This window comes from Schistocerca cancellata, chromosome 11 (genome assembly GCF_023864275.1).
Source record: "Schistocerca cancellata isolate TAMUIC-IGC-003103 chromosome 11, iqSchCanc2.1, whole genome shotgun sequence".
Lineage (NCBI taxonomy): Eukaryota > Metazoa > Arthropoda > Insecta > Orthoptera > Acrididae > Schistocerca > Schistocerca cancellata.
In genome coordinates, this window is record NC_064636.1 from 103,145,694 (window position 1) to 103,162,605 (window position 16,912).

At 44.3% G+C, this 16,912-nt stretch overlaps 1 protein-coding gene across 1 annotated transcript in view; it reads right to left on the minus strand.

The window, feature by feature from the left end:
• Positions 1 to 16,223, minus strand: part of LOC126108793 (poly [ADP-ribose] polymerase tankyrase-1-like) — a 31,470-nt gene extending 15,247 nt beyond the window's left edge. Inside the window, exon 1 of the mRNA XM_049914152.1 lies at positions 16,137 to 16,223. The gene's annotated coding sequence lies outside the window, so the exon portion shown is untranslated. The remainder of the gene's footprint in view (positions 1 to 16,136) is intronic.
• Between the last annotated feature and the right edge of the window lie 689 nt (positions 16,224 to 16,912).

The following is a 16,912-nucleotide window of genomic DNA, read 5'->3' on the forward strand; positions in this document are numbered from 1 at the left end:
ACGAACACTTCGACTGAAATGTGCAGGAGCTCCATCGTGCATGAACCACATGTTTTGTCGTACTTGTAAAGGCACATGTTCTAGCAGCACAGTATGAAATCATGGCGGTCATCGAGAAAGTACAGTACATACTGACGAAACTAAAATGAACTCTAACATGGAAATTAAGCATTTCCGGACAAATGTCCACATAACATCTTTTCATTATTTGTGTGTGAGGAATGTTTCCTGAAAGTTTGGCCGTACCTTTTTGGAACACCCTCTATATGGATTTATCGGTTCTAGTTACACGACAGTATTCTTTAAAAGTCTTCATTATTGTCTTGAATGAAAAAATGGTTTTGGGCAATTTATACCAAATTATGACAGTTCAGATTTACCTGCTCTCACTAGAATGTTCGAGAATTCATTGTGTTCGTAGAATACGCCGTGCCTGCAGAAGCACAACGTGCCATTTATGTATCTAAATATAGTCTAAGGCCGACGGTATGCCAGGAAAACATTTACTGATAACGCTATAGACCTTTACTCTAAAGCTGCATTCGTCTATTTCTGCACAGTATACATCGTCAAATAAAAATAAAAAATGAAAAATAAAAACTTTCTGTCTGAATAACTGTGTAACGCTGCGTAGACGACAGAGTTTTGCCGCAGGCCTATATCAGACACTTTTTTAGGGTAGCCAGCTTCTAGCGCTAAACTTGAATCACGAGTGTCATGCTATTAACAATCAACACGACTTGACCTGAAGGCCTCTGATAAACAGCTGATATATTTTTGAAATTCTGCAGTAGAAATCTTAACCAGACTATGAGTAGCAGAGGTTTAGTAGCAGCCTGCTCGTCATTATTAATAAGAGCGTTCACCCAAATCCTTCTTCCGTGGAAAATGTACAAGAATTCGTCCACAATAACACAACTTGAGAAGGGAGTGAGACAGGGTTGTAGCCTTTCCCCGATGTTATTCAATCTGTATATTGAGCAAGCAGTAAAGGAAACAAAAGAAAAATTTGGAGTAGGTATTAAAATCGAGAGAGAAGAAATAAAAACTATGTAATTCTGTAAGAGACGGCAAAGGACTTGGAAGAGCAGTTGAACGGAATGGACAGTGTCTTGAAACGAGGATATAAGATGAACATCAACAAAAGCAAAACGAGGATAATGGAAAGTAGTCGAATTAAGTCGGGTGATGCTGAGGGAATTAGATTAGGAAATGAGACACTTATAGTAGTAAAGGAGTTTTGCTATTTGGGGAGCAAAATAACTGATGATGGTCGAAGTAGAGAGGATATAAAATATAGACTGGCAATGGCAAAGAAAGCGTTTGTGAAGAAGAGAAATTTGTTGACATCGAATATAGATTTAAGTGTCAGGAAGTCGTTTCTGAAAGTATTTGTATGGAGTGTAGCCATGTATGGAAGTGAAACATGGACGATAAATAGTTTGGAAAAGAAGAGAATAGAAGCTTTCGAAATGTGGTGCTACAGAAGAATGTTGAAGATTAGGTGGGTAGATCACGTAACTAATGAGGAGGTATTCAATAGGGTTGGGGAGAAGTTTGTGGCACAACTTGACTAGAAGAAGGGATCGGTTGGTAGGACATGTTCTGAGGCATCAAGGGACCACCAATTTAGTATTGGAGGGCAGCGTGGAGGGTAAAAATCTTAGAGGGAGACCAAGAGATGAATACACTAAACAGATTCAGAAGGATGTAGGCTGCAGTAGGTATTGGGAGATGAAGGAGCTTGCACAGGATAGAGTAGCATGGAGAGCTGCATCAAACCAGTCTCAGGACTGAAGACGACAACAACAACAACACAACTTCCAAACTGCTTGATTTTGGTTCTTTTTCAGGCGCTGCTGGCGTCGGCGGCTGTGTAGGCTCACAATCAGCAAGAGCAGCAAGTTTCGCGTATAAACTTTGAATGCCGCGTGTATCGTCTTCAGATAGCTACATGACGGTGTTGTTGTAGAGCGCGTACTTCATTGACTCAGCGACGTCGGAATGGGCAAAACCTAGCGTGTGGCCATTTTCGTGAACCAAGACAGCGATCAAGTTTGTTTGCCAAGAAGGCGTATTATTGTCCACTTCCATGTGCTAGTATTCATCCTGACCACCATGACTTTCAATAGGGTCGTTGTACAAATTAGGGTAATCTGCAAGAGCCAGTATGCGACCTCTCTCGTCAAAACTTCGTTGGCAGAATTGCAGTACTGAATTTTGCCTTCCGCGAGCTCCTCTCTTGTTCTAAATGACAGTATCAGGATTTCGGTTGCTGTACTCAAAAGTAAGCTCTGTGTGGTGCTGCCACATTTTAAAAGCTGCTTCAGCTGCTTGCAACATTTTTCTTGTGGCGAGACAGTAATGCCATTTTACATTCTTCATGTTCCATTTGTAGATGTGTGTAGTAAAGCTCAAAACGTTATCTTCCGCGCCACATCTTGGTTTCTCCTTTACATCTACATCTACGACTACATTTACATTTATACTCCGCAAGCCACCCAACGGTGTGTGGCGGAGGGCACTTTACGTGCCACTGTCATTACCTCCCTTTCCTGTTCCAGTCGCGTATGGTTCGCGGGAAGAACGACTGTCTGAAAGCCTCTGTGCGCGCTCTAATCTCTCTAATTTTACATTCGTGATCTCCTCGGGAGGTATAAGTAGGGGGAAGCAATATATTCGATACCTCATCCAGAAACGCACCCTCTCGAAACCTGGCGAGCAAGCTACACCGCGATGCAGAGCGCCTCTCTTGCAGAGTCTGCCGCTTGAGTTTGTTAAACATCTCCGTAACGCTATCACGGTTACCAAATAACCCTGTGACGAAACGCGCCGCTCTTCTTTGGATCTTCTCTATCTCCTCTGTCAACCCGATCTGGTACGGATCCCACACTGATGAGCAATACTCAAGTATAGGTCGAACGAGTGTTTTGTAAGCCACCTCCTTTGTTGATGGACTACATTTTCTAAGGACTCTCCCAATGAATCTCAACCTGGTACCCGCCTTACCAACAATTAATTTTATATGATCATTCCACTTCAAATCGTTCCGCACGCATACTCCCAGATATTTTACAGAAGTAACTGCTACCAGTGTTTGTTCCGCTATCATATAATCATACAATAAAGGATCCTTCTTTCTATGTATTCGCAATACATTACATTTGTCTATGTTAAGGGTCAGTTGCGACTCCCTGCACCAAGTGCCTATCCGCTGCAGATCTTCCTGCATTTCGCTACAATTTTCTAATGCTGCAACTTCTCTGTATACTACAGCATCATCTGCGAAAAGCCGCATGGAACTTCCGACACTATCTACTAGATCATTTATATATATTGTGAAAAGCAATGGTCCCATAACACTCCCCTATGGCACACCAGAGGTTACTTTAACGTCTGTAGACGTCTCTCCATTGATAACAACATGCTGTGTTCCGTTTGCTAAAAACTCTTCAATCCAGCCACACAGCTGGTCTGATATTCCGTAGGCTCTTACTTTGTTTATCAGGCGACAGTGCGGAACTGTATCGAACGCCTTCCGGAAGTCAAGAAAAATAGCATCTACCTGGGAGCCTGTATCTAATATTTTCTGGGTCTCATGAACAAATAAAGCGAGTTGGGTCTCACACGATCGCTGTTTCCGGAATCCATGTTGATTTCTACATAGTAGATTCTGAGTTTCCAAAAACGACATGATACTCGAGCAAAACACATGTTCTAAAATTCTACAACAGATCGACGTCAGAGATATAGGTCTATAGTTTTGCGCATCTGCTCGACGACCCTTCTTGAAGACTGGGACTACCTGCGCTCTTTTCCAATCATTTGGAACCTTCTGTTCCTCTAGAGACTTGCGGTACACGGCTGTTAGAAGGGGGGCAAGTTCTTTCGCGTACTCTGTGTAGAATCGAATTGGTATCCCGTCAAGTCCAGTGGACTTTCCTCTGTTGAGTGATTCCAGTTCTTTAACTGCGAAGTTTCGTCAGTCAGCTCGCCATTAGCTACTAGATTATATATCTGTCGAAATAACGTAAGTGCTTCTTTGAACGCTTCTTCACTCAATTTAGAAAGCTGATCTTCTTGGGCAGCCAAACAACCAAATTTGTGCAAGTACTTTATTGCTGCTTCATCTAGAGCAGATATTAATAAGATTAAAAATATTGAAACTACAATTATTCTGTTCATGGAAAATTTTTTATTGTTATTTTTTATTCAAGTCAATTTTCATGGATGTCTGCATACAAATATATAGAGTATGTGTTCAAAAGCATCTGGACACCTGGCTGAAAATGACTTGCAAGTTCGTGGCATCGGTAATGTTCGAATCCAACATGGTGTTGGCCCACTCTTAGCCTTGATGACAGTTTCCAATCTCGCAGTCAGGTGCTGGAAGGTTTCTTGGGGAATGGCAGCCAATTCTTCAGGGAGTGCTGCACTGAGGAGAGGTATCGATATCGGTCGGTGACGCCTGGCACGAAGTCGGCGTTCCAAAACATCCCAAAGGTGTTCTGTAGGATTCAGGTCAGGACTCTGCAGGGCAGTCCATTACAGGGACGTTATTGTCGTGTAACCACTCCGCCACAGGCCGTGCATTACGGACAGGTGCTCGATCGCATTGAAAGATGCAATCGCCACCCCCGAATTGCTCTTCAACAGTGGGAAGCAAGACAGTACTTAAAACATCAATGTAGGCCTGTGCTGTGATAGTGCCGCATAACATAACAAGGGGTGCAAGCCCATCCATGGAAAACACGACCACACCATAACACCACCGCCTCCTAATTTTACTGTTGGCACTATACACGCTGGCAGATGACGTTCACATCCTGCAATCGGACCGCCACACTGTGTATCGTGATTCGTCTCTCCACATCACGTTTTTCCACAATTCAGTCGTCCAATGTTTACGCTCCTAGTCTGGAGCCGCGCGACCGCTACGGTCGCAGGTTCGAATTCTGCCTCGAGCTTGGATATGTGTGATGTCCTTAGGTTAGTTAGGTTTAAGTAGTTTTAAGTTGTAGGGGACTGATGACCTCAGATGTTAAGTCCCATAGTGCTCAGAGCCATTTGAACCATTTTACGCTCCTTACACCAAGCGTTGCATTGTTTGGCATTCACCGGCATGATGTGTGGCTTATGATTTCAACCGTCGGCGGTCTCTGTCAGTCAACAGACGAGGTCGGCCTGTATGGTTTTGGGCCATCCGGATCGTATAACAAAATAGAATCAGTTATAGATATCAGCAACATGCAACTTACATTCAACAACAAGGAAGTGCAAACTATCCAGGACAATGAGAACAGTCCATGGTTCAAGGTCAAAGATGTGTCTGAAATTTTTTAGTATAAAAATACTGGCGATGTAAATACGTGAACACGTAGAAGTTAATGGCAAAGTGAGATGTGAAAGAATTTTTAACCCCCGAGATTTATGGGGGTTAAGGGGCAACGGAAAATCATCAATATTTATCAATGAAGCACGACTGTATTCACTGATCTTCTCATCCAAGAAAGAAGAGGCTAAGCAGTTTAAAAAGTGGCTCACATGATGTCTTACCATCAATCAGAAAATATGGTGAGTACAAGACGTATCAAAGCCAAATTACTCACTTGGAAAATATGAACAGACAAGGCTGTAGCCTTTCGCCCCTATTCTTCAATCTGTACATCGAGGAAGCAATGATGGAAATAAAAGGAAGGTTCAGGAGTGGAATTAAAATACAGGGATTTTCTCTGCCTCGTGATAACTGGGTGTTGTGCGATGTCCTTAGGTTAGTTAGGTTTAAGTAGTTCTAAGTTCTAGGGGACTGATGACCATAGATGTTAAGTCCCATAGTGCACAGAGCCATTTGAATCATTTGAAACCATTGAGTACTGTCACCATAATGTATAGCAATATCTATTTGCTATTTTTTTTTTTACTGAACGTCGTCCCAAAAAGGTGTACCAGTTTGTTTGGCTCTTCAGTGTTTATCATTTGTCAAAGGTATAGGAAGCACTCTTGTACATGAAAAATGTACTTACTGCACAACCAGGTGGGTATTTACGGATATGTCGCAAACGTAATAGCGAGAGAGACGTGATCAGGAAGTGTATAACAGGAAGAGGATGCAGGTTTCCAGTAGTCAAACAGATTTTACTAAAATTACCGGAAAGAAAAAACGTACAGTTTTTAATGTCAGATTATCCCAATAGTTCTTGTAGACGAAAAATTTATGTGGTGTGAAAGCTTATTTCTTATGCTGCAATACTTTCCGCAAGAGTGTGAAACACCTCTTTCAAACGATGTGAAATGTATGGCAGTGTACTGTTATAAATATAATTGTATACTCTCATCTATACAATCGTAATTCGTTATACTTGACCTTGGTCATAAAGGATAGAAATCAGACCTAAAACGTAGTACCGCAGAACGAATATTGTGACGGAGAGTATTGCAGACATAAATAAAGAACCAGCTAGATCTCCGCTGCTCACGATCGGACCGTTGCACGGTGCGTGGCGGAGGGTACTTGACCCACCGAGGCCATCCTGCGCTCCGCAAATGCGTCAATACGCGCTGCTGTCGATGTCACCTCCCTCCCTCCCTCCCTCCACCCATGACGTCAGCTCCGCGGCGTGTGCTGACCTCGCTCTGCAGTCACGCATTATCTCCCACTGCACGACGCCCGCTTCCTGCACGCAAACTGCTCTTATATTACCACACAACTAGCAGGCTTGCAGCGAGGCTATTTACTGCAGAGACTGCCACAGAGAGCTAGCCTACAGCTACGTGTATAATAGTGGAAAACAGTACGAAAATTAACATTGTCGGTCGGAATAGTTCCATGTAGTGTATATCCGATAGTGTGATATTCAATATAATGATAAATGCAGCCAAGCAGAATCGCATTTGACGTCAGCAGTACAGAATACAGGGTGAAACTCGTAGGGCAGAAGGGAAGCAGACATCATTAGCGGCAGTGCGCGTTGTGTACGTAAACCACGCTTATACACAGCCACGTGGAGAACTGTCATCACGCGATGAAAAAGCAAAAATTGGTGCGTGGCAGAAGCTGACTCATTCAACTTATTTATACACTACTGGCCATTGAAATTGCTACACCACGTAGATGACGTGCTACAGACGCGGAATTTAAGTGACAGGAAGAAGATGCTGTGATATGCAAATGATCAGCTTTTCAGAGCGTTCACACAAGGTTGGCGCCGGTGGCCACACCTACAACGTGCTCAATTGAGGAATGTTTCCAACCGATTTCTCATACACAGTTGACCGGCGTTGCATGGTGAAACGTTGTTGTGATGCCTCGTGTAAGGAGGAGAAATGCGTACCATCGTGTTTCCGACTTTGATAAAGGTCAGATTGGAGCCTATCGCGATTGCGGTTTATCGGTACGCGACATTGCTGCTCGCGTCGGTCGAGATCCAATGACTGTTAGCAGAATATGGAATCGGCGGGTTCAGGAGGGTAATACGGAACGCCGTGCTGGACCCCAACGGTCTCGTATCACTAGCAGTCGAGATGACAGGCATCTTATCAGCACGGCTGTAACGGATCGTGCAGCCACGCCTCGATCCCTGAGTCCACAGATGGGGACGTTTGCAAGACAACAACCATCTGCACGAACAGTTCGACGACGTTTGCAGCAGCACGGACTATCAGCTCGGAGACCGTGGCTGCGGTTACCCTTGACGCTGCATCACAGACAGGAGCGCCTGTGATCGTGTACTCAGCGACGAACCTGGGTGCACGAATGGCAAAACGTCATTTTTTTCGGATGTATCCAGGTTCTGTTTACAGCATCACGATGGTCGCATCCGTGTTTGGCGACATAGCGGTGAAGGCACATTGGAAGCGTGTATTCGTCATCGCCATACTGGCTTATCACCTGGCGTGATGGTATGGGATGCCATTGGTTACACGTCTCGGTCACCTCTTGTTCGCATTGACGGCACTTTGAACAGTGGACGTTACATTTCATATGTCTTACGACCCGTGGCTCTACCCTTCATTCGATCCCTGCGAAACCCTACATTTCAGCACGTTAATGCACGACAGCGTGTGTAGGTCCTGCACGGGCCTTTCTGGATACAGAAAATGTTCGATTGCTGCCCTGGCCAGCACATTCTCCAGATCTCTCACCAATTGAAAACGTCTTGTCAATGGTGGTCGAGCAACTGGCCCGTCACAATACACCAGTCACTACTGTTCATGAACTGTGGTATCGTGTTGTACATGCATGGGCAGCTGTACCTGTACACGCCATCCGAGCTCTGTTTGACTGATTGCTCAGGCGTATCGAGGCCGTTATTACGGCCAGAGGTGGTTGTTCTGGGTAGTAATTTCTCAGGATCTATGCACCGAAATTGCGTGAAAATGTAATCACATGTCAGTTTTAGTATAATATATTAGTCCAATGAATACCCGGCTATCATCGGCATTTCTTCTTGGTGTAGCAGTTTTATTGGCCAGTAGTGTAGTTCGTCACAGCTAGCAGGCTTGCAGTGAGGATACTTACTGCAGTGTCTGTGACAAAGCGGTAGCCTGCATCCACATCTCTAACAGTGGAAAACAGTACGAAAATAAACATTGCTGGTCGGAACAGTTGCATACAGTTCATATGACAGAGCCACGCGGAAAACAGTTATCACGCGATGAAAAAGCAGAAATAGGTTCGAGGGAGGAAATGGGACTCCCTAACCACCTACCGCCAAGAAGTTGATTAGTTCAAGGGCAGAGATTTATAACTTCGTTAGATTCGCGCAAGATATGGACAGTGATATAAGAGGAAAGCAGCATGTAAGAAAAGAGTGGAAATGTTCGCGGTGGAAGATTTGCGAGCCTTCTGCACTGAAGGTAATTCACACATTGCGTGGATCGACACTACGAAGAGCTCTACTATGTACATTAGGATGCTAGAGACATTGTTGTGCCAAGTTCCTACGGGACCAAACTGCTGAGGTCATCGGTCCCTAGGCTTACACACTACTTAACCTAACTTAAACTAACGCTAAGGATAACACACGAATGCCCGAGGGACGACTGGATCATCTGAGGGGGAGGGAGGGGGGGGGGGAGCCGCGCGAACCGTGGCAAGGCCCCTCGGACCGCGTGGATATCCCGCACAGCTTGCTAGAGACGGAATGGATTAGACTGTGTAAGGGGCTAGGGGACCAAAGCCTAACATTTCAACAAAACAAAGCGTCTGTGTGTGTTTCTGCACGACAAAAAGTTGGTTTTAAGAAAAAGATAACGATGGTTTGCCCTGGCCTGCACCTAGCCTGGATTTGAATCCCGTGGAAGACTTTTGGGAAGTACTTACAAGGGTGTTTATCGCAATGGAACGGAATTTGAGGCCGTGTGTGAGCTGAAAAGTGCGAGGCGAGAAGCGTTGACGACAGTTTCACTGCAAGAACTACAAAACTTTCGAATTCGTCGAACGGTTCACACACGGCCCTCCATCCGCCAGTTTAGGCTTCGTTCAGTTCTCGTCTCTCTCTGAGGCCTCGATGACGTTTAAATTTGCTGCGAAGCATTCTTTTCCTTCCTAGGAGTTTATTAACACCGTGGTCGAACCACGAAGGTTGATGTCCCATGGTCCAGGTTATGAGAAATATAAATTATTTAACATTTTTCCACGATATTAAGCAATTATATTTGTCACATGTAAAAGAAACTGAAAGTCAAGGAATAATGCGATTATAAAGAAAAACTATTATCTGTAATGTAAGTATTACTATTATCTTTGTCCTTTTTGGCATCGGCGTGAAACAAAAAGAGCCAGACTGTCTTGTTCTGATAAGACGCCATTGTGCGCAGTCTACATAATAAGGTGTGTACATGTTTTATTATTTGAGCAGTGAGCTCCAATATAAGTCAAAAGTATTGCTGTTGTTAATTTTAACCGTAACCTGCCCAACATACCCCGTTTGCTTTTTCAATCATTTTTAAAAGAATTTCAGACGCCGCGCCGGCAGCAAGCTGAACGTCGCTGGATGGCGACAATTGGCAGCCATTAAGCGACAATTTAAAATTATCGTAATTATTATATCGTTCTTTCCACACGCGAAGCTGGAGATCGGCTATATTATTTCATTTATGATTTATAGCAAACTGGTATTTTCAAAGTACTTAGTGATATATTCAGACGATTTATATTACGTGCAATAGGATACAGACCTGGCCTGCGCCAAGGCGAAATTAAATCACACGTAAGTCCTCACGTATTGAAAATAGTTAAATTCCTTTGTGTGTGTGTGTGTGTTTATTGCCTATAATGATTAACTGTTTTTGAGAACAGTCTAGCCTAACTAACTTCAATAGTTACGCAGGATCCCACGAATTTTTGTGACAGTGAAATCTAAGAACGATCTGTGCCTTCGCATATCTTTGCAGTGAAACCAAAATCAAATTAAAAATAAAAATACAATATAAATTAGATAAAATAAAATAATAAAATCCCACATTCTCATTCAATTCAACGACACACACATTAATAGGTTATATACAGGGTGTTACAAAAAGGTACGGCCAAACTTTCAGGAAACATTCCTCACACACAAATAAAGAAAAGATGTTATGTGGACATGTGTCCGGAAACGCTTAATTTCCATCTTAGAGCTCATTTTAGTTTCGTCAGTACGTACTGTACTTCCTCGATTCAAATTGTAAATTTTCACAATCAACATGTGTGGGCTGACGAGAATCCGCACACAATTGTGCAATCACGTCACCGACACAGATTTTCTGTGAACGTTTGGGCAGGCATTGTCGGTGATGTCTCGATTGGGCCCCATGTTCTTCCACCTACGCTCAATAGAGCATGTTATCACGATTTCATACGGGCTACTCTACCTGTGCTGCTAGAACACGTGCCTTTACAAGTACGACACAACATGTGGTCGTGCACGATGGAGCTCCTGCACATTTCAGTCGAAGTGTTCGTACGCTTCTCAACAACAGATTCGGTGACCGACGGATTGGTAGAGGCGGACCAATTCCGTGGCCTCCACGCTCTCCTGACCTCAACCCTCTCGACTTTCATTTGTGGTGACATTTGAAAGCTCTCATCTACGCAACCCCGGTACCAAATGTAGAGACTCTTCGTGTTTGAAGTCACGCTGGTACGTTCTGTTGGTGTGTGTTTCCATTCCATGATTAATGTGATTTGAAGAGAAGTAATAAAATGAGCTCTAACATGGAAAGTAAGCGTTTCCGGACACATGTCCACATAACATTTTTCTTTCTTTGTGTGTGAGGAATGTTTCCTGAAAGTTTGGCCGCACCTTTTTGTAACACCCTGTATATATATAGTAAAAGTGTAACGAAATCAGTTGAAGACGAACCTCAATAACGTGAACGCGCCAGTGTGTCATAAAAGGCTTAGCGAGTTAGAAGAAGGACGTCCATACAAAAGTATAAACGCCAGCAGCGTAAATACAAGATACGGATATAAAACATCTCTAACATCTCTAGAGCTCGATGGCGAGTGTAAGATTCTTTTACCAGACAGATACGAGGGTCATTCAATAAAGAAAGAGACAAATTGGTCTGGAGATAAAAGCGTATATATTTACAAAACAATACTTTTTTCTGCTTTTCATCATAATCCCCTTGAACATTAATGCACAGGCTTCAAGCTTTTCTATTCCGCCTGCAAAGAACTCTTTATCTTGATGTTTGAACCAATTTCCCAAAAACATTCTCACGTCATCGTTGTCCTGGAACCTCATCCCACGTAATGCTCTCGTCTACGCAACCCCGGTATTGTGGACGGCTGTGATACAATACGCCATTCTCCAGGGCCGCATCAGCGCATCAGGGATTCCGTGCGATGGAGGGTGGATGCACGTATCCTCGCTAACGGAGGACATTTTGAACATTTCCTGTAACAAAGTGTTTGAAGTCACTCTGGTGCGTTCTGTTGCTGTGTGTTTCAATTCCACGATTAATGTGATTTGAAGAGAAGTAATAAAATGAGCTCTAACATGGAAAGTAAGCGTTTCCGGACACATGTCCACATAACATATTTTCTTTCTTTCTGTGTGAGGAATGTTTCCTGAAAGTTTGGCCGTACCTTGTTGTAACACCCTGTATATGAAGTAGAGTTTTTAAGAAAGTTTTTACAAACCTGAAAACAGCACAAAGTTTTGCACATATACCTTGTTATCACATGCAGCGTTTTTCCTGGTTGTTTATGTTTTTCTTTACAGGTGTTTTACTTTCACTGCGTCGTCTTCAACCACATAGAAGTTAATGAAGAAAAAATTATTTATCTCGATATTTTATACGATTGGGAATGTTGTAATTCTATGTGAAAGGTAGTGTGTGTGCGCGCAAGGATTATCAGTACTAACACTGCAGTTCTTAAACGCCACTGTGTATGTAACGCGCCGTCACGTGTCTCAGTGCGTGATCTGACGAAGTAACGTCTCCTTCCCCCCCCCCCTCTCTCTCCCTCCCTCCCTCTTTCTCTCTCTCTCTCTCTCTCTTTCTCTCTCTCTCTCTCTCTCTCTCTCTCTTCGCAGAACGCGCGAAAACCAGCCTTCGTAGCTGCTCTCTAGAAGCTGCGCCTTGTGTGCAACAGCAAATTGCGACGCAAAGAGAAGGAAGCAACTACAGAGGAAAGGCAAATAGTTGTCTCCCAAGGTGAAGAGAGCAAATCACTTTCAGAAGCTGCTGGTATTATTGGGACAAGCGAGGCAATTGTGTAGTCCATAGCAACGAAACAAATCGCTGTCGTTCAAAAGACGGAACATTAAACATTGACAGTATTTAAAGAAATAATGACGCTATATCATGATTACTGACAAAATAGTGTGTGTATCGCCAGGTTGAAGCCCTTCCGTCCGTGTTTGCTGTACAAATACAATGGTCTTGAACAAAGTAAGAGCATATGGACTATCAGACCAATTGTGTGATTGGATAGAAGAGTTCCTAGGTAACAGAACGCAGCATGTTATTCTCAATGGAGAGAAGTCTTCCGAAGTAAGAGTGATTTCAGATGTGCCGCAGGGGAGTGTCGTAGGACCTTTGCTATTCACAATGTACATAAATGACCTTGTGGATGACATCGGAAGTTCACTGAGGCTTTTCGCAGATGATGCTGTGGTGTATCGAGAGGTTGTAACAATGGAAAATTGTACTGAAATGTAGGAGGATCTGCAGCGAATTGATTTATGGTGCAGGGAATGGCAATTGAATATCAATGTAGACAAGTGTAATGTGCTGTGAATACATAGAAAGATAGGGATGGGCGATGTACTTGAGGACAATATTATGGAAATGGAAGAGGATGTAGATGAAGATGAAATGGGAGATACGATACTGCTGCGTGAAGAGTTTGACAGAGCACTGAAAGACCTAAGTCGAAACAAGGCCCCCGGAGTAGACAACTTTCCATTGGAACTACTGACGGCCTTCGGAGAGCCAGTCCTGACAAAACTCTACCATCTGGTGAGCAAGATGTATGAAACAGGCGAAATACCCTCAGACTTCAAGAAGAATATAATAATTCCAATCCCAAAGAAAGCAGGTGTTGACAGATGTGAAAATTACAGAACAATCAGTATAATAAGCCACAGTTGCAAAATACTAACACGAATTCTCTACAGACAAATGGAAAAACTAGTAGAAGTCGATCTCGGGATGATCAGTTTGGATTCCGTAGACATACTGGAACACGTGAGGCAATACTGACCTTACGACTTATCTTAGAAGAAAGATTAAGGAAAGACAAACCTACGTTTCTGGCATTTGTAGACTTAGAGAAAGATTTTGACAATGTTGACTGGAATACTCTCTTTCAAATTCTAAAGGTGGCAGGGGTAAAATACAGGGAGCGAAAGCCTATTTACAATTTGTACAGAAACCAGATGGCAGTTATAAGAGTCGAGGGACATGAAAGGGAAGCAGTGGTTGGGAAGAGAGTAAGACAGGATTGTAGCCTCTCCCCGATATAATTCAATCTGTATATTGAGCAAGCTGTAAAGGAAACAAAAGAAAAATTCGGAGTAGGTATTAAAACCCATGGAGAAGAAATAAAAACGTTGAGGTTCGCCGATGACATTGTAATTCTGTCAGAGACAGCAAAGGACTTGGAAGAACAGTTGAATGGAATGGACAGTATCTTGAAAGGAGGATATATGATGAACATCAACAAAAGCAAAACAAGGATAATGGAATGTAGTCGAATTAAGTCGGGTGATGCTGAGGGAATTAGATTAGGAAATGAGACACTTGGACGGTAAATAGTTTGGACAAGAAGAGAATAGAAGCTTTCGAAATGTGGTGCTACAGAAGAATGCTGAAGATTAGATGGGTAGATCACGTAACTAATGAGGAAGTATTAAATAGGATTGGGGAGAAGACGAGTTCGTGGCACAACTTGACTAGAAGAAGGGATCGGTTGGTAGGAGATGTTCTGAGGCATCAAGGGATCACCAATTTAGTATTGGAGGGCAGCGTGGAGGGTAAAAATCGTAGGGGGAGACCAAGAGATGAATACACTAAGCAGATTCAGAAGGATGTAGGTTGCAGTAGGTACTGGGAGATGAAGAAGCTTGCACAGGATAGAGTAGCATGGAGAGCTGCATCAAACCAGTCTCAGGACCGAAGACCACAACAACAACAACAGATCCTGAGAAATCAGTACCCATAACAACCACCTCTGGCTGTAATAACGGCCTTGATACGCCTGGGCATTGAGTCAAACAGCGCTTGGATGGCGTTTACGGGTACAGCTGCCCAAGCAGCTTCAACGCGATACCACAGTTCATCAAGAGTAGTGACTGCCATATTGCGACGAGCCAGTTGCTCGGCCACCATTGAAAAGACGTTTTCAGATGGTGAGAGATCTGGAGACTGTGCTGACCAGCGCAGCAGTCGAACATCTTCCGTATCCGAAAGGCCCATACAGGACCTGCAACATGCGGTCGTGCATTATCCTGCTGAAATACAGGGTTTCGCAGGGATCGAATGAGGGGTAGAGCCACGGGTTGTAACACATCTGAAATGTAACGGCCACTGTTCAAAGTGCCTTCAATGCAAAAAAGAGGTGGCCGAGATGTGTAACCTATGGCACCCCATGCCATCACGCCGGATGATACGGCAGTATGGCGATGACGAATACACGCTTACAATATGCGTTCACCGTGATGACGCCAAACAGGGATGCGACCATCATGATGCTGTAAATAGAACCTGGATTCATCCGAAAAAATTACGTCTTGCCATTTGTGCACCCAGGTTCGTCACCGAGTACACCATCGCAGGCGCTCTTGTCTGTGATGCAGCGTCAAGAGTAACTGCAGCCACGGTCTCCGAGCTGATAGTCCGTGTTGCTGCAAATATCGTCGAACTGTTCGTACCGATGGTTGTTGTCTTGCAAACGTCCCCATCTGTTGAGTCAGTGATCGAGACCTGGCTGCACGATCCGTTACAGCCGTGCAGATAAGATTCCTGTCATCTGTACTGCTAGTGGTACGAGGCCGTTCGGATCCAGCATGCCATTCCGTATTACCTTCCTGAACCCACCCATTCCATATTCTGCTAACAGTCATTGTATCTCGAGCAACGCGAGCAGCAATGATGCGGTACGATAAACCACAACCACGATAGGTTACAATACGACCTTTATCAAAGTCGGGAACGTGATGGTACGCATTTCTCCTCCTTACACGGGGCATCACTACAACGTTTCACCAGGCAACGCCGGTCAACTGCTGTTTGTGTATGAGAAATCGGTTGGAAACTTTCCTCATGTCAGCACGTTGTAGGTGTCGCTCTGAATGCTCCGAAAAGCTAATCGTTTGCATATCACAGCATCTTCTTCCTGTCGGTTAAATTTCGCGTCTGTAGCACGTCATCTTCGTGGTGTAGCAATTTTAATCGCCAGTAGTGTAAGTTCATTAGACCTTTTTTGTTCCGTATCCTCTCATCGATCAATCCCTAGAGTTTGCTGACGGTGGAAAAAAATCACCGTATAGATAAATTACACAGAGAAGTTAGGACGCAACGAGACGGTCTGACAGTTGGCGCCCCTCCGCTGCCAGGCCCCCGTATTTCATCAGACGTTTCACCTCACCAGACTGGAGCGCGTTCAGTGGTAGCAGTGCTGGCTGGTTAAACCCTCCTACCTGCCGTGCCACGCCCGCCTGCCCTGGATTCCAGATGGGAAGCCGCAACCCTCGCTCCAGGTCTGCACGCTGCCGCGCCTCTATAGCAACTGTTCCAGAACTACGCGGCGCCGCAGCTCCGCCGTCACGTGACCGCCGCTGCCGCTGTTGCGAGGCCGGCGGGGAAGGCCGCAACCTTCGCTTCCGCGAAATCAGCCGACTCGATACTTCCTGTGACAGTGCGCTGCAGTCCGAGTGTCATTCGGACTCCCGCCTTCCTAGACGGCCCCTCATCCTCAGTAAAGACCCTTTCTCACGACCGACTTCTGGTCTCAGTGGACTAGGAAAAAAAAAATGCATATACTGCTACAGCTCTGGCCTTCTGTTCCTCTGTTTCGAGTCGTCGCTTTCGTTTACACGCCAGCCCTAAAATTGCTGTTGTTGCGAAAGTGAGGTAATAAGGGACTATCCTTATTACGAAAAACTCGAAATACACACTGAAAAACCAAAGAAACTGGTACACCCGCCTAATATCTACATATATCTATATCTACATCTACATTCATACTCCGCAAGCCACCAACAGTGTGTGGTGGAGGGCACTATACTTGCCACTCTCATTACCTCCCTTTCCTGTTCCCGTCGCCTTCTGTTCCTGTAGTCAACATACTCTGTTTCGAGTCGTCGCTTTCGTTTACACGTCAGCGTGAAAATTCCCGTTGCTGCGAAAGTGAGGTAATAAGGGACTATCCTTATTACGAAAAACTCGGAATACACACTGAAGTGCCAAACAAACT